The sequence below is a fragment of the Mesoplodon mirus genome (assembly GCF_964341445.2).
Source record: "Mesoplodon mirus genome assembly, chromosome: 16".
Classification (NCBI taxonomy): Eukaryota; Metazoa; Chordata; class Mammalia; order Artiodactyla; family Ziphiidae; genus Mesoplodon; species Mesoplodon mirus.
In genome coordinates this window covers 2,106,492-2,134,425 of record NC_138992.1, presented here as the reverse complement: position 1 = coordinate 2,134,425, position 27,934 = coordinate 2,106,492, and positions in this window count along the sequence as shown.

The following is a 27,934-nucleotide window of genomic DNA, read 5'->3' as shown; positions in this document are numbered from 1 at the left end:
GAGGCTCCACGGAGATTCGGGTGGAAACTGGGCCAGGGAGCCGGAACCTGATACAGAAGAGGCAGGACAGGGTTCCGACTCTGGGTTCACGTCTCTCTCTTTCAAATGAAACCAGGCTCCTTGAGGGCGGGGCTTCCTGACATTTTCCATGACACGACCTGTTGGGAAACTGTGGTGGTTTGTCTAGCACGTGGAGGTAAAGAGATGAAGCTGCACTCGCTGGAGTCGCTTAACCCCAGTGGGGGGCTGAGATCTCCCCACACTGGGTCCCCCACGTGCCTGCTTCAGGACAAGGACCGTGTCTCCACTCTGCCCAGGGCCCGGCACAGTAGCCGACATGGAGCCAGTTCCAAGGCAGTGCTGGCTGAGGGAAGGAGGGGGTCTTACACACGCAGTGGGGTCTGCAGGGGTGGGAGAGGAAGGTAGAGGTGTTTCAAGCTTTGGACACCGGCTGCTGAAACTACTTGGCCCCATTCTCAGCGATCTGAAGCAGAGTCGCTATGGAGGAAAATACAATGGACACTGGTTTAGTTATTCTGAGCAACACCTGCATGGCATTACATGGTTGAGAGGAAGATGGGAGACACCAAAGAAGGTCAGGGCTGGACTCGCGGGCCTGACTCTCCCTGGACAGAGGGGGTGGCTGACGGCGCCCAGAGTGGATGAGATCCCCAGGGAGGCCGAGCCCTGGAGCCGGAGCCTGGGAATCTGATCCGAGTAAGAGGCAGGCAGCGGAAATGAAGCTCTCCGCGGGAGGTGGGCTAGGGAAGAGGGTCCCTGGAGGTGAAGGGTGATGGACGGTGATAAAGCAGCACAGGCGGGAGGGGTCTGAGGGAGGCGGAGAACCAAGCTGGCCCTGGCAGCTTCAGAAAAGTGACGAGGACAAGGAGCCAGGAGGGCAGAGATGAAGCAGCCTTGGTCCCTCCTGAAACCAGGTACAAAATGAATCCCTGTAACTGATTCAACCCATAAACGTTATAAGGAGAAGTGAATCTTTAAGGGAAGCACATGGAAACGTCTCTTGTGAAGAATGCTGCCCGACCTCCCCAGAACTTTGCAGATGGATTTCCTGACCCTTTATCAGGGTGTGTGTCCAGAATAGCTCTGCCAGGAGGCAAGGCAGGCATTATTGTTTCCATATGGAAAATGAGAAATGTGGCTTCTGGTGAGTTTAAGAACTGGTCATCCAGGGAAGTTGCCGCTCTTCTGGCTCCTGTACTGTGTCCTACTTACCCCCAAGTTGTCTACATGTCAGGAGCAGGTGGTCATCTCGCTGGTCTTCTCTTCCCCTTCTGAAAGTTCTATTTTGGAGACCTCATCCCTTCTGGTCTCAAGAGTTCTACGTAAACATGCTTCTTCTCACTCATCTTTGACCCAGACTTCTCTCGAGGGTGCGTCCACCAGCCACAGAGTATCCTCAATAGATGACCCATAGATTTCCCAACTCAGTCAATACTTGAAGTATTTCATGCAAAACAGGCCCCCTATTTGCATAAGTGGTGGAGCCTTTCTCCCAGACCAGCATGCTGGGTATCCGCTCTCTCCAGCCACAGCCACTAGGCACCCTCCTCTCTGGAGCTGAGCCCTCAGCACCCCCATGTCGTGCCCTTGACTGAGAGCAGAGCAGCCCCCGAGCTCTTTCCTGGGCTTCCTGCAACAGGAGTGCTGACTGAATAAAGCGCAGGTACGTTATGAGGTATGAGCCGCGTTTAAGGAGGGCTGTAGCTAGTAGGGGATGAGAAAAGAGATGGAGAACAAGCAGTGGGGACAAAGATGTGGATGCAGAAATGGGCCAAACACATGAGAGGACAGTGAGCAAATCAGATGATCTTTCCCAGACGTGGAGAGTCGCTAATAGGGAAGATGAAATAAAATTGAGGGCTGGACTCAGGAGAGAGAAGGCTTTGAAGGGTGGAGGGTGTGCTTGGATTTAATAGCAAATAACAAAGCTCCTTTGTCCGTCCTTCACCTTCACTAGACACGCTGGCGATGAACCGAGTCTCTGTTCTCCTGCCGGTTAAACTCGGTTTTGGCCAAAGAAGTTCTGAGTCAGTGTGGGTGGTGGAGCCAGGCGTGGAGAGGTTGACCCCATCAGGGTGGTACAAGTGGGGCTGACGGTGCTCCTGGCACCTCCGAGGCTGCAGGAGGGGAAGAAGCCTGGCTCGTACGCACCACTTTTGTGATATTAGCTGGTAAGTGATGCAGGCGTCGGGATGGCATTTGGCAGAGAGGGCTGTATCCGTGCAAGATGTGACAGCCAACAGAGTTAGTGAGACGAGGAAGCACATCTTAGAGGAACAGAGACTCAGGCTCTGCAGTAACTCCCACCCTGCCCAGCCCGATTGCTCCAGAAAGCTGACATCTCCAGGGAAAATAAAAACAGAACAAAGACCTGGTCGCGGCTCAGAAAACTGAGCAGTGTTGGCCAGGCCACTTCAGTCTCCCTGGACCTCAACATCCTCCTCAGGGGGATGGAGACATAGGGCACCTTCTTCCCAGGGTGATAGTGAGGTCAGATGAAGGTTAAATGTTGTCTCAGTCCATTCACAGAATTCCAGCCTGGGAGGCTTATAAATGATAGAACTATTTCTCACGGTTTTGGAGGCTGGAAGTTCAGGATCAAGTGCAGGCAGATTCGGCGTCTGGTGAGGGCTCCCTTCCGGGCACATGAATGGCCATCTCCTCCCTGTGTCCTCACCTGGTGGAAGGATGGGAGGGCCCTGGGGTCTCTTTAATAAGGCTACTAATCCCATTCACAAGGGCCTCACCCTCATGACCTAATCACCTCCTAAGGCCCCATCTTCTAACACCATCCATTGGGGGTTAGAATTTCAATGTATGAATTTTGAGGGGGACACAAACATTCTGTCTATGACAGATGTTTTCTGTAAGCAGTGGGCTGCTTTAAGATGCATGGTATTCCTCTAACAATTTTGGCAAGAAAATGGTGCAACCCTTGGATTTGAACTTTGGATCTGAGACAAACCCAAACATCTCCTTTCCCTGCTCACCTGGATGGTGGGACATGGACAGGTAGCCTCAGATGTCCCCTGGGGCAGGAGCGTGAGAGGCTTTCCCCAGCGTGGCCACAGCACGTGGGTTCTAAGGAGAACTGAGTGGCTGTCTGGTATGAATGGCCATGGCAGCAATGTCCTCCTGGTTAAGGTGTGTGGAAAGATTTGGACCATGGTTCTGGCCGCACAGCTCCCTTTACTCCTGCCTATTTCTTGACCTTCCTGGTGATTCTTGAGCCGCCCCCAAATCTGTGTAATAAACTCCTTTGGTGCCTGAGTCAGCTGTACCTTGCAGACCAAACTCTCAACCAACAGAGTTTCTGTTGAGGCCACCAGACATCCCCAAGGATGGCACAAGCTCTGAGGTATCCCTCTAGCGGGCAGTGTCACCAGCAGGGTGTCCAGCCACTGGGATTACTACCAAGGAGTGTGGCGTTAGTGATTCAGGGGAAACCATCCAAATGGTCTGCAAGTCACGGCCATGAGGTGCTGTGCAGTTAAGGAGGAGGTTGGCACTGAGTTTGGGTGTCCCAGTGCCCTGGTCTCTGCGAGCCCCCTCCAGCTGCTGCAGGGGGGTATTTATCCTGTCTGGGTTTCCTTGAGCTTCCTGTATTGGCAGTTGTGTCTCTGCCATTAATTTGGGGAAATTCCCGCTTGTTATTACTTCCAATATGTCTTCAGCCCTGTTCTTCTCTTTCTGGTATTCCAGTTACACATGTGTTACACCTATTTGATATTGTCCCACAGTTCTTGGATGTATTCTTTTTGGTTTTGTTATTTTTGCATTAGTTTTCTCTTGGATTTCAGTTTGGAGACTTTCTCTCGACCTATCTTCGGCCTCACTGATTCTTTCCTCTGCTGTGTCCAGTCTACTGACGAGCCCAGTGAGGACATTCTTCATTTCTGTTCCAGTGTTTGGATTTCTAGACTTGTCTTTTGATTCTCTCTTAGAGTTTCCACCTCGCTGCTTACTTCACCCACTTGTGTTACATGTGGTCTACTTTTTCGTAGAGCCCTTAACATATTAATTGTAGTTATTTTAAATTCCCCACCTGGTAATTCTAACATCTTTGTCACATCTGAGTCTGGTCCTGATGTCTGCTTTTTCTCTTCAGACTGTGTGTTTTCTTGCTTTCTGGCAGACCTTGTAATTTTTTGTTGAAAGCTTGGCCTGTTGTATTGGGTACGGGAACTGAAGTACAGGGGCCTTTAGTGTCAGGATTTATGTTACTCTGGCCAGGTGCTAGGCCTATAACTGAAGGTGCTGGAGGCTTGATGGGTATTGATTTCTTTTCTTAGTCCCTTCTCCTGTCAGATCTCAATAAGAAAAAAAATATTCATTCAACAAACATTTACTGAGACCAGGAAGAACTCCAGGCTTGGGATTCAGAGATGATGAGCAAGCCACATCTTGCTCTATCCAAAGGGCTCACAGGCAAATGGAAAAGATGACTTACTGTGCTCCACTGAATACCTGTGAGCTGTGTGGTGGGCTGGATGAGGAGGTGGTCCTCTTCTTGGATGGGACGAAGGGGCAGGCACGAGTTCTTCAGTGGGCAACCCGTAAATGAGGCATTGAAGGCTGCGTAGGAGTTGTTCCGGAAGAAAAGGGGAGGGAGGGGACTTTTTTTTTTTTTTTTTTTTTTGCGGTACGTGGGCCTCTCACTGTTGTGGCCTCTCCTGTTGCGGAGCACAGGCTCTGGACGCGCAGGCTCAGCGGCCATGGCTCACGGGCCCAGCCGCTCCGCGGCCTGTGGGATCCTCCTGTACTGGGCCATGAACCTGTGTCCCCTGCATCGGCAGGCGGACTCTCAACCACTGCGCCACCAGGGAAGCCTGGAGGGGACTTTAAAGGATTCTATTTAAAGCACTTAAACGTGAAAGGGAAGTGTGATGTGAATCATGAAAACCGGCCCAGATGAGGCTTAATTGGGTTAACGAGAGGCCTTCTTTTTCACCCACAGCACATCTGTCCCCACCGTTGAGTCAGGAGAACATTGTCCAGTCCCAACCCCACCTCACACCCCCGGCATCCTCGGGGCCTGGCACAGAGCAGAGGCTAAACAAATATCCGTGAAGTCACAGAATGGATTTGAATTCGATTAAAGAAGCAGAAGAGAGCCTGGGCCAACCCACCTCCCACCAACAGGGCATCCAGAGCATCAGAGGGTCCCAGCAGGACCACCTGCTGGATGACATGGGTCTGCAGCTTTGTTTAGTCCTGCCTCCCCCCTCCTTCCCTTACGGTCCTTTCACCAAGATATTCCTCTCGGGAGAAAAATGCATGCTGCTTACCATCTCTCTACTGGAGTGAACCTGATTCCAAGGCTCTCACTTTACAGATATGCAAGCCCGGCCCAGAGAGGAGAAATTTCTCGCCATTTAGCCATGGAGCTGGGCCTCAAGCAGGGCATCCTGGACGCCGGGTGGATGCTCTCTGCATTACCCCAGGGTCTCGGCCTCCCAGGAGTGTTTGTGGGAGGTCACTGATTCAGTGTCCTCAGCCGCTTGCTGTCTGTAGAGCCAGGAGGCCTCTCTTCTGCTTCTGCCCCAATACCTGGACAAAACACTTGAACTCTTTAGGCCTCTAATTCCTCCCTCATCAGATGGAGATAAAGATCCTCACCCCGAGGCCTCACAAATCAACCACCCGATGATGCCGCCATCGTGGTCCCTCACTCCAGGACCATCCTCCTGGGTGGAAACTTGGTGCATCAACACTCAGACTGGACTCCTCCAGACAATCAATGCCCTCCGCCATTGTATCAGTACTGATCGTGTCTGCCAAAGCTCCGAACTTGCGTGAGGGATTAAATCAGTTTAGCCAGGGTCTGAGTGCGGGTTTCATGTTGAGCAGCTTCAACATGTCCGCCTGTGTTGAGGTTCTCGCTCCCATTACCAATTCATGAAGTGTCTGCTGGAATTAGTAAATCCCTTTCATTTACTTACGTAGGAGAAGATGTTTAATAGCTGCCACATGAAATTTGCAAATTGTGCTCCATCTGAGGCTGATTAATAAAACACCATGGAAAATACATCAGTCATTTCGGGACTTAAATTAGTACCACGTTTGACTTGAATCATCCTCTTTTCACCAGTGATATGGCTTCGCATCTCCCTCCCTGCGCTTTCTCCTTCATCCCTATTTTTTCCCTCCCAATCTCTGCAGTTCAGGTGCTTGTCAGGGAAGCCAAGTGGGAGAGCAATGAGGTTGTTTGTGGATGCTGCTTATCTCCCATAGTCTGCGTGTGCCCAGCGGGAGACTCATTCATCTCCTCGTGCCCAGAGTGCCAGCCCGTAGTAGGTGAACGAGAGTTGAAAGGAGAGATCGTGAAATCACCGCCGTCTCTATAATAGGGAGCAGTTGTTGCAGGCGAAAATTTGTCAAGCAAGCATGTCAAGCGCCGTGTGAAGCAATTGCATGCATTGTTTCATACGATGATCATGATTGCCCAATGGGAGCCCTTTCATTCTCTCTGTGCTGCAGATGGGGGAAGCGGAAACTTAGGGATGTTAAGTAACCCGCCCAAGGTGACCCAGCAAGAACTGGGGAAGCAGGAATCTGAACTTTCTAACATGGCAGCACTTCCTGAGGGCACATCCTATTTTACGGATGAGGCACAGAGGTGGCTGCACTCACGGCCACATGCTGGTCCGGGGTTCTGGGACCGGAATCTGGGTCTCCCACTCCTTGGAGCTCATCATCTGCAGATGCTCATGGAGGCCCTGGATGCTCCAGGCTCTGTGCCGGGTGTGGAGACGTAAACACCCAGCAGAGTCCCCGCCCTCAACAAATAGGCTAACGTCCAAGGGTCATTAAACAAGCAAGTCCATGGAGGTACACAGTGTGTGGTTAGGAGAAGGTCAGGTCCCCATTCGTGTAACATCTGGATACAGAGAAAAGTCACCTGGACTGTCTTGTCCAGACTCCCCCTTCCCGTTCTGAGCCTCTGTTGCATCATCCACGACATGGAAATAATAACACCTGGCCTGTATATATACATAAGAGGGCTTTGAGAGGATCAGATCTAGAAAAATTCCCCATGAAAGACATTTGGAAGAGTTCAACCCCACACATGCACAATGGGACAATCCACCCAACTCTACAAACCCTGGTGGTTATTAGTCTTTGGGCAGAATTGCTGGCGGCATAGCACCCAGTCACAGCCCCCCTTTCAGCTGATAGCACACCCGGAGTCCTAACTGTTAACAGATTTTACATTATCCCCCAGATTACAAACCCATTAGCAGCAGAGTCTAGTCATGATGGGGGCATTAAGGCATGACATCCCTAAAATAATGGAAATTTGAATCGGGCCCCAGAGGCGGTAGGGGCTGGTTTAATGAGCTGGTGGAAACTCAGCCTCTTCCCCCTTTTTATGTCCCCAACCCCAGCCAAGTTTCCTCTTAGAATCTCCTCAAAATAAGAGAAGGCAACTTTGGCAAGCTTCTGGGTAGAGTCACAGATGATGGGGGAGACCCATAGGAGGACCTGGTGGTCCTCGAAGAGTGGGAAGCACCAGAGCAGACAAGAGCGTGTGAGCGTGGCCTCACTCCCCACGCTGCAGCATGGCCTTCCTTCCTCTCGGGGGCTTTCTTTAACCCCTTGACTGGACCCTAGCCTCCCTGGGGCAAGTGTCTACTGCATCCTTCCTCTTTCATATGGGTCACGAGGCTCCCTAGTCCCTGCCTTGCGGTGTTCTCTGTGAAGGGACGGGCTGCACCTGGCACAGCGTTCAGCTCTTAGCAAGTGTTCGGTAAAAGGTTGTTAAATTATTGGAGGAACCTTAGTTATAATCTAGGACCTGAACTTACTGCAAACATGGACTGTGCTCATGGTAAGACAAGACAGTAAGATGAGTCCCTCAGGGAGCCCCAGCCCTACTGATAGGAGCCCAGGAGAGGACCGGGTAACTGGATCCAACACTAGAGGCAACAACCCCAAGCCCAGGGGCCAGAACACTGGACTGGTTAGATGGTTCTCATAGCTGAAGGTTCCTACTGGCATTGGGAGCTTCTCAAATCAGCCCCACAAATTCCAGATCCTTCCAAGCATTCCAGAAGCGCTTCATTAAAGATCAGGGTCCTCTATCATAATTTTGTCTTTGCAAACTAGTTTTCCTGGTCCAGGGCTTTCATTTCACAAACATTCCCTGTGAACGTTTGCCTTGCAGAATTGGCAGGGTAAACGGGGCTGAATCAGCTGGAATCCCTGCCCTGGAGGTGCTCACAGTTCATTTTGGAAGAAAGTAATGTGCCCAAATAATTAGAGTATAGTGTGATGAATGTGATAATTGGGTAAGAACAAAGATGTGTGGAAGCACAGAGCAGAAAGTTAAACTATGCCTGTCGAGCTGCCATGAACTTCAAAGATGATTAACTTTGGTGGTGAGTTTTGGTTATAAGTCAGAGTTCACTCATCATCAACACAAGGCAGGGGAGGGATAAGAGAGCATTCTAGGAAGAAAGGACAATGTAGGCAGAACCCCAGAGCCCCAGAAGAGATTTCTGTGGAACAATAATGAATTTCCTGGGACTGGAATCTAAGCTGCTTGAGATGGGGTGTCAGGCACTGTAGCTGGAGAGGCAGGCAGGTCAGACTTTGAAGGGCTTTGAACATCTTACTAAGATTATTTGACTTTATCCTGTGGGCCACAGGGAGCCCTTAGAGGCCTTTAAATAAGAGGAGTGACATGATGAAATTTGTATTTTAGAAAGATACCTCTGGCAGCAGCTTTCCATTAATACAAAACTCCCCATCGTGAAAGCTTAGAAGGCAGTCCTGTCTTAAACCAGCTTCCCTACCAGCCCCACCTCTGTTCTCTCATCTTTTGATGAGAGGAAGTATCATGTATAAGACTGGAATTCTGGGACTTCCCTGGTGGCACAGTGATTAAGAATCTGTCTGCCAATGCAGGGGACCCAGATTTGAGCCCTGGTGAGGGAAGATCACACATGCTGCGCAGCAACCAAGCCCGTGCGCCACAACGACTGAGCCTGTGATCTAGAGCCCATGAGCCACAACTACTGAAGCCGGCGCACCTAGAGCCCGTGCTCCACAACAAGAGAAGCCACCACACTGAGAAGCCCGTGCACCGCAACAAAGAGTAGCCCCGCTGGCTGCAACTAGAGAAAGCCCGCATGCAGCAATGAAGATCCAACACAGCCAAAAATAAAGTGTAAAAAAAAAATTATAAAAAAAAGACTGGAATTCTGATCCTGGTTCTGCCTCTGATTCCCTGAGTGGCTCTGGAGAAGAATGTGGGCCTCTGTTGCCCATCTCTAAGGTCAACACTGACTCTGCACATCTCACAGGGCCAGTGTTAGGGTCCGACAGCAAAAAGGATGTGAAGAGTATTTTCAACTGTAATTGGCTTTGTAGACATAAGGGGTCATCATTTTCATTTATGAAAATGGAGCTCTCTATGAAGGCAAAGGTAAAAGGATATTTGAGCAGGGCATAATATATTGGACAGAAATGGAGCTTGGCAATCATCCACTCCAACCTCCCTCAACCTACACAGCAGACAAACAAACTTCCCCCTCCCCTATACGTACCCCCAATTGCCTACCATCACACAAGACCACTGTAGTCAAGATCCCCAAATTAACAATCTACTCTTATGGGCTCTGTCCGAGGTGTTGACCCAGGATCCTTACCCTGGGCTGACTCCCTGGTCGACCGTGGACTCTGTCCATGGTCCTGACCTCCTCGTATTCTTCCCACACATTCAAGAATTTACTCTGAGCACAAATGGCAGGTATACTCCATTTCTGAGCACCTTAACCAGAGAAAGCATTACAACCGTCTGTTGCTCTGAACTCACTCTTCCCCAATAGATTTACAGCTCATAAATGCAGTCATCAGAGCCAGGTGTATAAAGCCAAGGGCCCGGCACTCCAACATTAACCGTGAACCAGTAGGAGAGACTCAGGGACCTTGTATCCTAATTCCAACCCATTTATGAACTTGTCTTTCCCAGTGAGTCATTTACCAGACCCACTCCCTCTCTCCCTCATTCTCTACTTCTGTTGCAGCTCTCACAAAGGGAGGAAATGAACACTGGTTCAATGGCTGCAGCTGCTGCCCAGAATCTACAAGAAGAGCCAGTGCACAAGGAAGAGGGAGGAGACACTGGCTTTGACTATGCTGCGATGAGGTTTTAGATTTTCCTCGAGCAAGGACTAGATGGCCACCATAATTCCTTTCAATGACTAAGATTCTCGGATTCTGTAATCCCCACCACTTGCAGCATTGCAGTCACCCGCCGAGGTGCTCCTGAAGGCTGATCACAATGAGCTACATGTTTGTGATTCTGGCCATCTTTCCTGTTCCGTTCTTCTCTCACTAGGACTTTGCTTCCCTGTGTTTGGCATCTGGAGGACATTCCTGAGATTTCTGAGATTTTCCTTTCTTTTCCCAAGATTTCTATCCCCAAAGCATGCCTGGGATGCATTCCAAATTTGAAGATCAGTAGTTTTGAAATTGAGCAAACTTTCTGTATCTCAGTTTCCTCTTTGGTAAAGTGAGGACATCGATATCTTCCTCCTTGGATATAAATGAGATATTATGTACAAACCATAGTCTCTCATGCCTGAAGTACAGTGGGTGCTCAAGAAATACTGTCTTTTATCTTCTTCTTCCAAATTAATGATTACATGACCCAATCCCTGATAATGTATTAATTTACTAACTCATATTTGCATGTTACTCTCGTTCAGTCTTTGTGTTTCTTCCTAAAGGAATTGATTTCTTTAAAGCGAATGCTGGGTCATTGGCGCCTTTTTTCAAATCCCAGAAATAACACAATGTGAGGAGCTCATTGTTTTTCCTATGCACAAAATCATGGCAGGACACATAGAACCTTGAAAATAATTCATTTTCTTCTGGCTAGTGATTTTCTCCAAGCTACGAGAGTATTTCTTCTTTCTTCTTCAACTTCAGAGAGGATGTGAGACTGAGAAAGCTACCTTCTTCAGATAGAATGGAACTAAGTTGACTAATTTATAAGCCTGGGCTGTTGTCTGGGCTGGAGTTTCTGTCCTTTGAAGATGTCAAACAGTAATGAAATAAGGCTTCCAACACCCAGCCAACACTAATTATTCCAGTGCTGCTGGGACACGGTGAAACAGTCTGGTTCTTTGCCTGGCAATGGGGGAAAAAAAGCTCTCTTGATTCAGGCATCAACTGGCAGAGACTCCTAAATGAGGTCTTGCAATAGTTCTAGGTTTGACCCTGAGCAAGTCACTTCTTTTACCTGCACCACCCTCTGTCTCCCCACTCTCAAATACCCCAATAATCCCCCACTTTATCTTAATTAGGTCCTATTTATGCCTAGTACTCATCTCTCCATCTGTCCTGCCAAACTTCGTCCCTCACAGCATGGATACTGCCCAGATTTAGGCCTGGATCATCGCTCACCTGGACTGATCAGCGTCTCCCTGGTGGCTTCCATCTGTCCCAGATCTCTCACCTCTAATTCATACAGCACACTACTTCCAGGTCAATAATTTATAAAATGCAAATCTGGCCATATCCCTCCACTGCTTCAAATCACTCAATGACTCCTTTATTCTGACATTCAAGGACTGTCACAATTTGTCCCACCTCCTTCTATCCAACTTATTTCCATACTATCCCTGGTGTTCTGTATTCCAAGGGCCTTGCTACTTGCCTTTTTTCACACCAATTTTCACCCCTGCCTTAATACACTCCATTCCCTCTTTGCCCAGCGTGGCTCCAAACTCATCCTCCAAAATTGAGTGGCAGTGTTACCTTCTCTTCAAAGCCTTTCTGGATATTCCAAGACCAGTCTTCACACTCTTTCCAGAGAAGTCTTCCCAGCAATAAATGTTCCCATGTGGTCCCCAAAAGTCTGATCCAAGGAACAAATTCTCTAGTAAGAACAGTCAGTTGGTTGCCTGCCACACCCACAGTGACCTGCCATGCCCAGTGCACCTGGGTCTTCTTACATCTGGAACCACCATGCCTGTATCAACGAGGTATAAAGCCATTTCCTGTTACTGCCAGCACCATGAGGAGAAAGCTGCTCCTTGGCACCAAGTTGCTTTCAGCATATGCTGCTCAGGATGGTCAACTACATTCTGAAGTTAGTGGATGCTGTGAACATCTGTGATCATTGACAAGCTGCTGTGAACAAATCACCCTCTCTCCCCTGCGGGATTACACACCCTGCTCACCTGTCTTCCTGTCTTCTACCTGTGTAACTCGGACCCTCAGTAATGCTGGAAGAATACACCTTATAGAAACCAGAGCTGACCATGCCTCATACCCACCCACTCTCCCCCCGCACGACACACACATACATTATGGAGAGCGTAGAATCCAAGCTCCGCAGCTTGTCCTGCAAACACAGTCCTTCTTGACCTGGTTCCAGCTCCTCAAGCTCCACCTTGAGTCTCTCCCCTGCCTCCCAGGAACCACACAATGCATCTTTCTGGGGAGCCATAGCTAGTAGAAATGCACGATCACACTCTGTACCCTGACACAGGCTCCTGAAAGACAAGAGGATACCTTTTCCCTGCATCTCGGTCCGTTTGAACCAGCTGAAATTTTACTCCACTTTTCAATGCTGTTTTCTAAACCAACCTTCAGCATTTAATTTTATTCTTTTCAGAATAACACATGTGTACAGTTTTACAAGGCTTATAATGTAAACCACCGGCTCCAGTCCTGACTGCTCCCAGCTCTTTGTAGAGGGCACACAGTTTCCCCACCTCTCTGGTTTACAGGAGAAAGATTCTTCTCTCAAAGACTCCTGGACCTTATCCCACTCCAAGAAGATGGAATGAAGCACCTGACTGGTAGCAACACTTCTTCTCTTGGACCAGTGGGAGAGGGTGACCTGGGAAGGGTCTTGCTTTGTGGACTCAAATTCACCCTCTGACAGATTTTTCCAGAATCTAGTCTAGTGAGACAGGTCAGTGAAAAGGAAGTAAACAGACCATTTTTGCTTTCACGTCAAATGGCCTGCTCCAAATTAAACTCTATTAGTAATAAAGGTTTATCTTCCATCTGCTGGCTCCATTGTCATATTCTTCAACTGATTTGGAACTTGAGAGAGGAGGAAAATAACGGTTTATTGGCTTCCCTCAAAATCTTAACCATTTCCATTTTCTTAAAGAAGCCACCCTCCTCACTTATACCTGTTTCTTCTGGCACTTAACTGCATATTTCTAAATCACATGATTATACTGCGATTTCTTGATTTTTCAGTTTCACATATACTCTATTGACTTCCAACCACAGGAGGTAAGGACACCTGCACACTTACTTCCCATTCTCCCTCCTTCTGGTAGAGTCTATCAACATTCAAGGTTTAGATTGTTATGATCGTGCAGCTGAGTCATATGTCCATTCTATGTGTTTTTGTTTTTTTTTCTGGAGTTAATATTACCAAATTATTTCATTTATCTATGTACATACACTAATTTAGCTAGGTGTGCTGGCAGAAGTGAGTTCCTCTCAACATGTTTGAGCCATGCTGGGTAATCCATCAGCCTCTTTGCTTTCTTGGAGCCTCTCCTCCTTAGCCCTCCACCCCCTGCTTCCACGTGGAAGGACCACTCTCTAGACTGCGGTCCTGGCCCTCCCCTCCTCCATCTCCCTGGGGATCCTTCACCTGCTTTCTACATGGGGTCCCCTGTTTCCTGAATTCCATGACTTCCTCTTTCATCATTTAAGTTCTTGTTCAGGGGGAATGTGTTTTTCAGGAGCTTCTCCTTTCAGGAGAATCGGTACCAAAAAACTAAAAAAAGAACTTAAGACCTTGAAGCAAGTCTTCATTCCATCATCAGAAGGATTTGTAATTTGATTGGGTCTATAACTCTCATTTAAAATTCACTTTTCTTTAGATTATTCAGAGATTCTTTCTCTTCTAGCTTCTAGCACTGCTTTTGAGAAGACTGATGCCATTATTATGCCTGATAATTTGTTTTACACCTTTTTTCTTCCCAAAAATTCTTTAGAGTCTTGTATTTATTCCAGATAGTCTGAAATATCACACTGATGGGGACCCATTCAACTGGAAGCCAATTTTCTTGACTTATTTCTCAGGCAACTTTCTCTTTTCTACAGTTTCTGTTCTCTTTTTCTGGAAGCGTCATTATTTAGGCATTGGACTTCCTGAGCTGATCATTAACTTTCTTTCTCTTTATTATTTTGTTTTGCTTTCTGGAAAATTCCTTTATCTAATTCAATTTTATTGAATTAAACAATTGTTTGTTCTCTAATTTTTAATTAATAGGAGATTTCTTGTTTGTTCTGAATGTTTCTTTTCCACAGGGTCTTAATACTGAAATGAAGGCAATCCATCTTCCATTATTTTGCTGAAGACATGGATTTAGTGTTGTTTCTGTTGTCATTCCCCCTCACCCCCATTTATTACTATCTCTGGTTCATTTAGTTTGTTTTGGTTCATTCCTTTTTGTTGGTTTTTATTTCTCTCTTTCACATTAGAAGTTCTCCTCAGGGTTAAGTAGCCGTGGAAATCTGCTCATTTTTGCAAGTAGATGATGAAAAGTTAATTGGACACTCTGTGTGTTGGGGCCGGAGGGGGTCCAATGTAGGGTGACAAGGAGGCACGTGGCATTTTTTATTTGGAACCCTCAATTGTCAGTGTCTGTGGGTTTTTCCTCTTTGGCCAGTTAGTTTACCTGGAGAAGATGCCTCTCACCTGCTTGGGGAGCATGAGACTGGCTTCCAGAGATCTTAGAGTTGAGTGTGGAAGGGGGCATGAAGTCACACTGATTAATTTAAGCCACTTCATTAAAACACTTTGCCCTCATTTTTTTCTATTGTCCAGTCAAGAAGCCATCTAGTGCAACAGCTCCAGAAAGTAAATTTCAAGTTTTCTGCTGGATACGGGAGGTGCTGTTGCCTGATGCTCAGGAGTGAGGAGAAGAAATAGAGAAGTCTATCTCCTTGTCATAAAGACTTTAAAACAATCCTCCTTTTTCTCAACCCCAGCTACACTCTCACTGCTCCCTTAGGGACACCTAGGGTCTCTGATTCTTGAGGCCATCCTTCTGAGGTTCTAAAGAATGGATCACTTTCTCTACAGGCAGACTCTTGAGCTCACCTGACTCCAGTGGGTTAATTCCATCACCTCCTCTCTGTCTCTTTTTCACCTTTGGCAGCTGTGCTGACATCTTGCTGTTTTGTCCCTGACATTCTCTTTGTGCTTGTGGTTTTTTTGCCAGTTCACTCCCTTTACTGTTATTTTAACAGGGCTCTCTGAGCTGGTCGAAGTAGACCTCTGGATTCAAACCACCATGTTTAATCAAAGTCCCTGTCACATGTTTTATGGCCCCATCCATACCTGACAGGTTGCCGTTGTTTACTGAGAAATATCTATCCCACGCTTCCCCAATTAAGTCAAGAACTCCTTGGAGGCCAAGTTCGCATCTCTCACTCCATCTCCTTGTTTCCCTTAGCACTTAACAATGTGTCATTAACATGTGTTAAATTAAATTGAACTCTAATTACACCTCACATCTCTTCTGCATGGAGCCAGAAGCCATGGAGATAGACAAATACTCTGTCCCGGGCCCATGTCATAGCACCAATATCACAGTGATCATGACCTTGGAGTCTCATCCTGGCCTTTTGCAATCCCAGTGGCACAAGTTCCCTGAATTGGGGCTTCCCCAGTGGCGCAGTGGTTGAGAGTCCGCCTGCCGATGCAGGGGACGTGGGTTCGTGCCCCAGTCCGGGAGGATCCCACATGCCGCAGAGCGGCTGGGCCCGTGAGCCATGGCCGCTGAGCCTGCGCGTCCGGAGCCTGTGCTCCACAAGGGGGGAGGCCACAGCAGTGAGAGGCCCGCGTACCGCAAAAAAAAAAAAAAAAAAAAAAAATTATTCCCTGAATCTTGGTTTTCATGCCTGCAAAATGGGTATAATGCCTACTATGTGAATTATTTTTGATAATTAAATAAGGTAATGTCTGTAAGAGGTCTCAGCATATACGGGGGATACAATAAGTGTCCCATTTCTTCCTGTTACCCTCATTCTACGAGAGGCGAGGGACCTAGAAATGTCAGGTGTTTCGCCAGAAGTGACAATTGGGACAATGGGAGAAGGGGTGCTGGAGCCCAGCTTTCCCGACGCTTCCTACCGGCCCTCACACGACGACAGATGCCTAGGAGTCAGCTCACTCTAAATGAAAGCCAAGCTGAACACCTTTCCTTCAGAGTAATTTCCTTGGAGATATTTAATAGCCACTGGAGAGAGGGGAAAAGTTCAATCTTGAAGACAATCCCCGTTGATAGCTTTACGGCACTGGTGATGGCTGCCCGCTCAGAACAGCACGATTTCCTCTCCATCTTCCCTATTTAAGACCCATCTTCACCACACTCTATGCAGTGTGCTGGGTCTCACCCTAGAAACAGCCCCACTGCCCAAATCTGCAAGCTCATTAACTTACATTTTCCTTATTAAGAGGAAGGGAGGGAAATACCTGTTCAAGCTGAGTGAGCCAGAGGGAAGTTCCAGAGCTGTGCTGGGGTCAGAGGAGGGCACGGCCTTCCTGCAGGAGGAAGCCTGGAGTCATGATAACAGCGACAACAATAATAATAACAGGAGTGGTGACCTTGAGGTGTTAGAATGTCCTCCCACTGTTACCTCCTCCAGTTCTCATCAAGATCCCGTAAAGATGGCAGGATGGGTAGCCCCTCAAATCAGAGAAAAGGAGAGTCGGGGGAGGGGATGGAGAGAGAGCTGGACTGGGATCCCCAAATCTGGGTTTGAGTCCTGGCTGTTCCACAGGAATATGAACTTGAGTCTCAGAAAGGTGAAATGATTTGACATAGGGCTTAGGGTGAAAGACAAGCAGAAGCAGGGCTGGAAGCCCCCCTTTCCAATCCCATAGCCTCTGCAATTTCCACCTGCCACGTTGGCGGCTACCTGCTGGGCAATATGGTGTGATCACTACAGATCACAAAGCGGGGCTGTCTGAAACACAAACATCGAATTATCTCCTTTAAAATTAACCCTTGTGGCCAACCTTGTGGGAAGGCAGGGAGAGCGGCTGTAACAGGGTATGTTGTGTGGGGCTTACTGTTGAAATGAACTTAGGGAGAGTCAGCAAGGGAACCACCACAGGTGGGATGAAGAAGGGTAAGGATGTAGTCAGTGACCCACGACCGTGGATGGGCAGAGTCAGTGCTATGTGTTTATCGCCCCACTTTCTCTGCGTGGGCCATGGGTGGGCTACCTTTCCCATCCTCCCTTGCGGTAGGTACAGCACCATGGACAGAGACCAGGCCAGTGGGCCTGGCTACAACTATATGTCACGATGATTCAGCCCCCAGTGATGGGGAAGCCCCGAGCCCCAGATGGCAGTTACGTGATGGAAGGAAGGTGTATTTGTTTCTGCGGCACAGTCTAACCTTTCCTGACTAACACACAAGGACATGGATGAAGATATGAAGGAATTGCCCAGGCAGAGAGTCCCCTGTAACTACTCTGCCAGATTCTCTTACCACCTCTTCAGCATCTGACCCCCTCCATCCTCAGGTCACTACGTAAATGTCACGTGCTCAGATATTTCCTCCCTGAGTCTGCCTGTCCCCGCTGTACACACAGGCACTCAACATCTTATGTGATGCAAGCTATTTATGTAAATACTGTTTACATACCCGGCTCCATGATGCGTATGTAAACGTAGTGACGTCAGGACTCTGACTGGTTTGCCTGTTTATTCCTGGTGTGCAGCACAGAGCCAGGCACTGACTGAACATTACAATTTCCCTAGCCTCGTGGAATTGGGTTTTAAACCAAACCCACAGAGAATATTATTTGCAATAAATATTTTAAATATGTATGTACATGCTACTTAGGCTAATTGTTAATAAACTGTATATATTTATTCACGTTTGAGGAAGTTTTATTTTTTTTCAAAAGTCAATTGTATTGAGGGATAGATTACACACAACAAAATGTACCCATTTTAAATGTATCTTTGGATGAATTTGGACAGATTTATACACCTGTGTGACCATCACCACAGTAATGATAAAGAACATTTCCATCAGCCCAGAAAGTTCCCTTGTGTCTGTTCCAGTCAGTCCTCCCAGCCGCAGCCCTGGGCAACCACTGCTCAGCTCTCTGTCACTATAGCTTAGATTTGTTTTTTTAGAGACATATAAATGGAATAGTAAAGTGCACACTGTTTTGTGTACGGATCCTTAAGCTCAGCACTTTTTTGTGATTCATCCATGTATTTATATATTTCAGTCATTTATCCATTTTTATTGTTGTTATATCTTCATAGTATGAATATACTATAATTTGCTTCTCTGTTCATCTTTTTTCCATTTTAATAACAGCTGTATTGGGATATAATTCACATGCCATAAAATTCACTCTTTTAAAATGTACAACTCAGTGGCTTTTAGTATGTTTACAGAATTTTACAACGAGCACCACTACTAATTTTAGAACAATTTCATTACTTCCTAAGAAAGCCTGTACCATTTGCAGTCACCCACCCCATTCCTCCATCCCCCCAAACCACTGGCAGTCACTCATCTACTTCCTGTCTCTATGGATTGGCCTATTCTGGAGATTTTATATAAATGAAATCATACAATATGCAGCCTTTCATGCCTGGCTTATTTCACTTAGAATCGTGTATTCAAGGTCCATTCATGTTGTAGCCTGTGTCAGTATTTCATTTCTCTTTATGGCAAAAAATAACATTCCCTTGTATGGATTGACCATGTTTTGTTGATCCATTCACCAGTTGCTGGACATTCGGATTTTTCCGTCTTTTGGATTTTATGAATAATGCTGTTATGAACATCTGTGTACAAGTTTTTGCATGAACACATTTTTCCAATTCTCTTGAGGGTATACCCAGAATTAGAAGTGTTGAGTCAAATGATAACTCTATGTTTAACTTTCTGAGGAACTGCCAAACTGTTTTCCAAAGTGGCTGCATCATTTTACATTCCCCCCAGCAATGTATGAGGTTCTAATTTCTCCACACTCAACATTTGCTATTGTCCATTTTGTTGATCATAACCATCCTAGTGGGTGTGAAGTGATATTTCATCGTGGATTTAATTTGTGTTTCCCTGATGATTAATGACACAGAGCATCTTTTCATGTGCTTATTGGATGTTTGTATATCATTTTTCAGAGAAATGTTTGTTCAAATCCTTTGTCCAATTTTTAAATTGGGTTGTCTGTCGTTTTACTGCTGGATTATAAGAGTTCTTTATATATTCTGAAGCTAGACCCTATCATATACATGATTTGAAAAAATTTTCTCATGTTCTGTGGGATTTTTCATTTTCTTGACAGTGTCCCTTGAAGCACGAAAATTTTAAATTTTGACGAGTCCCAGTTGGTTATTCATGTCATTGTTTTTCTGTGCTTATCCATTCACATCTTGATGGATAATTGGGCTGTTTCCAGTTTTTCGCTATTATGAATAAAGCTTCTATGAACGTTAAGATGCGAGTTTTTACGTGGATGGTTGTATTCATTTATTTTTGGTAAATACCTGGGAGTGAAATTTCTGGATTGTTTGATAAGTGTATATTTAACTTTTAAGAAATTGCCAAACTGTTTTCCAAGTGGTTGTAGCACTGTCCACTCCCATCAGTGATGTGTGAGAGTCTGACCCGCTCGGCATGCCCATCAACACTTCACATTGTCAGTGTCTTTAAATTTAACCATCCTGATGGGCATGTAGGGGTCTCCACTGTGGTTTAATATGCACCTTCCTGATGCCCAGTAATGCAGAGCATCTTTTCATGTGCTTATTGGCCCTTTGTATCTCTTGCTTTGCAATGTGTCTGTTCAAATCTTTTGAGCATTTGTGCTGGGTCTCTTATCTTCTTCTTCTTAAACTAAAAAACTTTGTATAATGTATCCTGATTACAAGACCTTTGTCAGACATGTGTACTGTGAATATCTTCTCCTACTCGATACCTTGCTGTTTATTTTCTTAACAATGTCTTTCAAAGAGCGGAAGTTTTTAGTTTTGATGAAGTCCAATTTAACAGTATTCTCTTTTATAGTTTGTGTTTATCTAGAGCCTACTTAAGAAATCTTTGCTTATCCCAAGATGGTAAATATTTTATACAATGATTTTTGTCTAGAAGTTTTGTAGCTTTAGGTTTTACATTTAAGTTTATGATCCATTTTGAGTAAGTTTTTAATGGCCTGAAGTTGGGAGGGTGAAGTTTCATCTTTTTTCCCAAATGTGTATCCAATTGTTTCAGCCTTTTGTTAAAAAGGCTATTCTTCCTCCACTGAATTACCTTGGCAACTTGTAAAAAATCAATTTTTCATAACAATCAACAACAGTTTATTCATTGCCAGGAGGTAGAAGTAAAATTGATGTTTGTGTCGTGGCCTTGTATTCTGTGGTTTTGCTAAAGACACTAACTAGGATTCTTCTGGATTTTCTCGGCTTACAATCAAGTCATTTACAAATAAAGACAGTTTTGTTTCTTCCTTCCCAATCTGTATGTTTTTATTCCTGTTTCTTGTCTTCTTACACTGGCTAGAATTTCCACCCTAATACTGGATAGAGATGGTGGGGGTGGGCATCCTTTCCCAACCTTAGGAGATGATGTTATCTATAGACATATTCTTTATCAGATTGAGGAATTTTATTTCTATATAGTCTGTTGAGATTTTTTATCATAAATTGCTGTTAAATTTCATCAAATGCTTTTTCTGCATCTACTAAGAAAATTGTATTTTTCTGTTTTATTCTTATAATATGGTAAATTAATCGATTTTCATGGGTTAACCGTTTTTGAATATTAACTCGACCTTAGATTCCTGGAATAAACCCTAATCAGTCAGGGTTTATTATCCTTTTTATACATTGTGATTTGATTTACTATTATTTTCTTCAAGACTAGCACTGTTATTTGGTGCATACATATTTAGGATTATTATGTCTTCTTGATGAATCTAGCCCCATATTTTTGTGATATGCCTTTTTTCTCTATAATATATATATATTTTTCCTGAAGTCTACTTTTCTGATATTAATATAGACATTTCAGCTTTCTTTAGAGTTTGGATGGCATAGATATTTCCACTTTTAAGTGACATGTATCTTTATATTTTAAGTTGGTTTTTTAACAGAGTCAAATCTTGCTTTTTTAATCCAGTCTGACAATTTCTGTCTTTAGTTGGAGTGTTGCTACCCTCTACATTTAATGTAATTATCCATGTAGTTGGATTTAAATCTATTCTCTTACTATTCATTTTATATTTATTCATCTGTTCCTTGTTCCCTGTTTCCCTTCCCCTGCCTTTTTTATATTGGGTATTTTTTAGGATTCATTTTATCTCCGTGATTGGCTTTTTCGCTCCACCTCTTTGTTTCTCTTCCTGTGATTAGGCTGGTGTTTATAATATGTGTTTAATTTATCACAATCTACCTTTAAATACTATTCTTCAGTTCACACATAATGTAAAAATCCTACAGATGTTATTTCTCCATCCCATCCTTTGAGTTACTCTTGTCATACATTTTACTCCTACATATTTGGTGACCCCACATTGCATTGTTATTACATTGTGTTGCATTGAATAATTTTTTTACAAAATTAAAATGTAGAAAAAAGAAATTTTTTTTTTTTACACACCTGCTTACAGTTTCCAGCACTCTTCATGTCTGTGCAGAATGAAGTTTCCATCTGGTGTCATTTCCTTCTACCTGGAGAATTTCCTTTGGCAATTTTTACAGCGCTGTTCTGTGGGCAATGTGTTTTCTCAGCTTTTGTTTGTCTAAAGAGTTTTACGTTGACTTTGTGAAGGATATTTTCACTGCATATAGAATTCTATATTGACAGGAATTTTATTTCAGCATTTGAAAGATCTCATTCTTGTCTTATGTCTTGCATAAACTATAACAGGAAGCTGGTGATATTCCTATCTCTGCTCCTTGTTACATTATGTCTTTTTCTCCAGCTAATTTTTGGATTTTTTTCCTTCTATCTTGTATCTAGGTGATGGTGGTGGTGGTGGTTTGTGTGTTTATTCTGCTTGGGGTTTAAAGAGATTCTTGGGTTTGGAAGAATTTTAAAAAAATAAAATTTGGGAAAATAATTTCACCATTATTTCTTCAGACATGTTTTCGGTCTTCCCCCCAACCCCATTCCATGTTCTAGGATTGCAATTACCAGATATTAGACTACTTGATATTATCCCACAAGTTGCTGAAGCTTTGTTTATATACTTAGTCCTTTTATTCCCTGTTTCACTCCAAGTCAAATATATTACTATGTCTTCAAGTTCACTGGTATTTTTTTTGTTTAGCATCTAATCTGTTATTAATTCTGTCAGGTGATAATATTTTTTCAGATATTGATTGTATGGTTTATATCCTTGAACATATAAATCGAGTTTTGTAACATCTGTTAACGTACTGCCTGATAATTCCATTATTTTTATTATTTCTAGGTCTATTTCACTGAACTGTTTTTCCTTCTAGATATGGATCAAAACTTCCTACTTCTTTCAATGTTTATTCATTTATTTTTTTAAATTGAATCACACCCTGTGAACTTTATGTTCATGAGTGCTGGATTTTGTTCTATTCCTTTAAAGAGACTTGGGCTTTCTTAGCAGCCAGTTCTGTTACCTGGGGATTATTTTGACCCTTTCAGTCCTTGTTTTTTTGGGGGCCTCTTTTGGGATGGGTCTAGAATAGTCTTTAATTTAGAGTTAATTTAGCCACACAGACTGTTTTGGGCTCTGTGCTAAAGGTCTTGTGCATTCAGTGAAGTTTCTCCATCATGCTGGAGGGAACTCCAGGGTCTGTGAGCTCTGGGCATTGTTTCCTTCACACTCCCTTGCCCTACACATGTGCGTGTTGGTATTTAGTCAAACTCTAAGGGACCCCATGCAATTTCTAGAATTATCTCTCTACATAGCTCGTTTCTATCCATAGCTCTGCCCTACAAATTCCAGCTACCTTGGCCTTCCAGGACTCTGATCTCTGTCTGTTCACCTTGGTTGAGCTCTGCTTGGTGCACCGCCCCCCCATTGCAGTGTTGTGGTCCAGATGTCATCTCCAGGAGGAAATCCTGCCCCTTGGCAGTCTCACCTTGTCTGTCTCCCTTCCCTCTGGAATCACATTCCTACATTGCCCAAGGCTCTATATCCATAAAGAGTTGTTTCATTTTTTGTGTTATTTTCTGGTTTATTTTTTTTTTAATGACAAGAGGGTAGTTCCAGACCTTATCAACCCTTCATGCCTGGAGGTGGACAAGACAAGTTTGGTTCTGTGTCATTTTATTTTTATCTTCTGAGGGCCGGAATGACCATCACACTCTGATCTTGTTAGTGAGAGGTGCCTCCACCAGGTGGACCAATTCGTGCTGGTCAGACTTGGGTTTGAGGGTTTCCAGATTCCATGCCCAAGGCAGCTACTGTTCTGATGGAGTCAACCAGATTGAACACGGATTTCTGAGAAGGACCTATTTCTTTCTTTTTTTTTTTCTTGGCTGCATTGTGCAGCATGAGGGATCTTAGTTTCTCCAAACAAGGATCAAACTTGCGTCCCCTGCAGTGGAAGCATGGAGGCTTAACCACTGGATGGCCAGGGAAGTCCCAGGACCTATTCTTATCCAGAGGTGCTGGCTGTTACACAAAAGCATGTGGCTCAAGACGAGGTTTACTATGTCATTTGGGATCACTAGGAAATTGCCTGAGTTATAAATAACTGGACACCGGAAATAAGACAATTCCAGAGTATGTGTGTGAACCCGACCAGAAGGTGATCTCTTCACCACCTTGGGCTCAAACCCCCTTTTTGGCTTCCATGCCCTGTGAACTGTACCTTAGCATGGTACTCAAGGTATCCTCTCTCAGCTGCATCCGCCATCTTCTCCATCCTCTCCAGTTCAGAGAATCTCTTATTCTAGAAAACACTGTTTTTTCATGCCTGCAGAGCCTGCCCCAATCATACTGCCCGCATAGGGCCTATTTCAGAAATTTCTATCGACTCCTGATCCCTGCTCCTCCATTAAAATCATCATATTCCTCTTTAATAGTTTCGAAAAAATTTTCATCTTCCCTCATTGAGACCATGATACACAAACACTGACTAAGTTCCTACTGTGTGCCCTTAAGCACGATAGGCACACTCACGTTTGATGGATCATCAAATTTTCACAAAGGCTCTGAGAAGTAGATTTTACTCTAGGCATTTAGCCAATAAAGATAAAAGACTCAGAGGCCAAGTGACTTGTCTTATTTAAATAGCTTTGATACTTATCATTTTCTCCATGATTTATGGTTACCAGAACACAGTCTATCGGGAGACAATCCTTAGTCTGTGTGACCTTGGGAAAATTTCTTAAATTCACTGAACTTCAGTTTCTTCTGTTACAAAACACAGCTAATTTTACACGTATCGATGTGTCACCATGAGGATGAAAAAGGTATGGTGAGTCTGAATGCTGGCGACCTTCCCGACACACAGTAGGTGCACATGGAGTGTCAGTTCCCTTCCTTCCTGGCCCTTCCCCCTTACACCCTAAGCTCCTCCAGGACAGGGACTAGGGTGATGCCTCAATTATCTGTTCTCATTGCAAACTCTAGTGCTGGTCTGAAACATAACAAGAGCACAGAAAAACCTGGTGGCATGAATTGCCCAGATCCCTTCATCTTAGACAATGAGAAGGCAGTGGTCAGGTCACTCAGGGCCACTGGAGGTCATGCTCCCTCCCTGGGTGTGGGGGGTTAAGAGAGCTGCAGCTGTCCCTGAGAATAACCTTCCCCGGGCCAGGCCTTGCTGAGTGCCCCAGAGACACTGTCTCCATGGGAGATCCCAGTAACCACATGTAGGAGATTATAGGGTTTCCCTTTTAGGGACAAGTCAATGGAAAGTCAGAGTTTCCAGCAGTGTGACCTTGAGCAAGTTATTAAACTTCTCCATGCTTTTGTTTCCCCATCAGTAAAGTGTGGCCTCTCAGAGTTCCTAGTGTGTAAGGTTATTGTGAAATTTAGATGGGTTCCTAATACAGGCAGTTTCAGAGAGGAGCACAGAGCAAGCACCTCTGTGAATGTCAGCTTTGCAGTTACTGCAGAAGGGTTTAGGCTGAGTGATCAGTGGGAAAAAGAGCCTGTGGGGCGGGGCGGGGTGGGAGATTACACTGAACTAGCAGAGTAGTGTGGTTTGTCTGCCAGATTGCCTCTGTCAGCTCCAGTGGCCCTGGAACCCTTCCTACCTGGTGGAGCACAGGATGCCCCTGGGAGCACAGCCCCTGATAATTGTCTTTCTATATGTCTGCTTGAGCGGGGCAGAACGGAGCTGCTCTGAATGGCTGAGCCAGTGGGCAGTGGGTGCCGTCCTCTGTCCCTCAGTCTCTGCCTGGGCCATTGCAATCCGGGACCAGTGATTTCCTGTGGGAGGGCAGGGCCAGCGAGTCAGCCTGGGGTGACTTCTGAGCCCTGGTGCTGGAGCAGCCCACCCACCAGCCATCACCACCCCGATGATGCTGCTCCCCTCTGGGCTGGGACCCCTCCATGGGGCTCTGTGGGATTCTGGGTGGGGTACCTCCCCCATGTGAGGGAGTGTCTGGTACAGTGTAAGATGCAGAGTGTATTAATTAGCTGTGGCTGTGTAACAAATAAGCACTTATTTAGCAGCTTAAAAGAACACACATGTATTATCACATAGTTTCTGGGGTAGGGAAGGAGCCTGGGCACAGCCTAGCTGGTCCTCTGCTCAGGGTCTCACAGGCTGCCGTGGAGGGGTTGACCAGCTGTGTTCTTATCTGGCAGCTCGACCGGGGGAAGCCCCACTTCCGAGCTCACTCAGGATGTTGAAGGAGCTTGTATCCTTGTGGTTGTGTGACCCCAGCTTCTTGCGGACTGGAGGCCACCCTACTTCCTTAAGGTAGTTTCTGGAAGATATTGACAGTCCCTGGCCACATGGACTTTCCCCACATGGCCACTTACTTCATCAAGACAGTCTTTGTTATGTAACATAATCATGGGAGTGACATGCCATCACTTCCATTATTATAAGGGTTAGAGGCAAGTCACGTTTCCACCCACACCCAGGAGAGGACAGTCCACCAAGGCACAGGCACCTAGATGCAGAGATCACTCCCTGCCCTCGGAATGCTGGCAGGCCCTCCGTCTCTGAGACAGCCAGACGATGCCCTCAGTTGAGAAGCACTCCAGATGGTACCCTGCCCCATACACCTTGCCTGCCAGAGCCCATCCTTCCACACTTTCGCCACCTCCAGGAACCTGTCTGTGAGCCTCCTACCAAAACCACCTCTTCTCCCAGGAATGTATGTGGCAGGCACGGTGCTCTTCCTTTGACACAGCTCTCGAGGTGAGGTCATCTCTCAACCCCAGCGGTGGGGTGGAAGGTGAAATCTGTGGTCCCTGCTCTCCTAGGAGGCTGTAAGGAAGGACCAAGTCGACTTGCAAAGATGCCGGTGCTAGGAGAGCTGGGGAGACTTATTATTGGTGATACTTTGTCCCTGTCTGTCTAAACTGTGGCCCCCTTGAAGGAAGAGGTCTTACAATCTTGGGGAAATCACTTAACCAACAGTGATAATAATTGCTAACATTTATCCAGCCCTCCTTATGTGCCAGGTACTGTATGATGTGCTTTGCATTCGTAATTGCATTTTAATCCTCACAACAATGACTAAGAGATTTTAATAAATTCCAGGAGACAGGAAGCACAGGGGTGTGAGCTGACCTATAAAACAGGAGGGAGCTGGAGTCCGGATCCTGGCAGCAGGCTGCAGCTGAGATTCCTCCCACTGGAAGAGCAGGGGGGCCTGGTCCCAGAGGCGGCAGGTGTGGGCGGGCTGGGGCGAGGCGCCAGGCTGAAAATGGAGGTCGTGGTGAGTTGCACGTGGCGCAAGCCCTCTCAGCAGAGCCCCACCCACGGAAGCAGAGCCCAGGCAGAGGGACCAGGCTGCAGACACAACCTGACTGCTTGTCACTGCGGCCACGTGACCAGCCCCACAGGAAAGCCAGAGCTGGTCGGACCCAGGAATGAAGTCCTTTCCATTCTGACACGGAAGTCCAAGCTCCCTCATCTACAGAGAGTCTTACAGCTGCCACATTTCTCCCTGCCCCGCTCCCCCAAAACCCAAAGTCAGAGCTATTATCCGGGAGTGGGGGGAGAGCAGAAAAGCAAGTCCTATTAACCAACAGCAGAAGGATACACCCCAGCCCCCTCACCTGTACCTTCACTGTCTGAATAGACAGCCAGCATCACCAGGCCAGGGAGAAAAGCCAGCAGCACGAGAGAGAAAGATGAAGATAAACGCACAGAAAGAACAAAGGCCAGAGGAAACAGAGGAAATTAAGTGAAAAGTGTGCTAAAAATACTCCAGTTAACATACTCAGAGATATTTGAGAGGATATTATAACCATAAAATAAAAAAACAGCGTGCTTTGAAAAGGGAACGGTCAGACAACCAAAATAAGCAGTTAGAGTCTAAAATACCATTGCACCCCCTAGAAAACCAATGGAGGATGAGAAGGCAGAGTTAGTAAGTCGCCAAGAACACAGAGCAAACAGACAGAGAGATTGAAATTATGAGCAAATAGATAAAGGATGGAGAAGACAATCTCCAGGAGGCCAACTGCCTGAAACAAAACCAGGGGAAGGGGCGGGGTGGGAAGAACAAATCGATAGTGCGAGGGAATTGCTGAGCCCTGAGGACCACAGAACTCAGCACTCAGAGGGCCTCCTGCAGCACCACGCAGGAGGAATCAAAAAAGAGCCACAGTAAAGCAGGTTATCATCAAATCGCATAACACCTTAGACAGAAAAATCCTCAACACTTTCAGAGAGGGAAACAAGTCGTCTACAAAGAAATGAAAAATCAATCTATCTGCCCTCTTATCAACCGTTCCTTACAAAAATGTAGCCAAGCCCCTA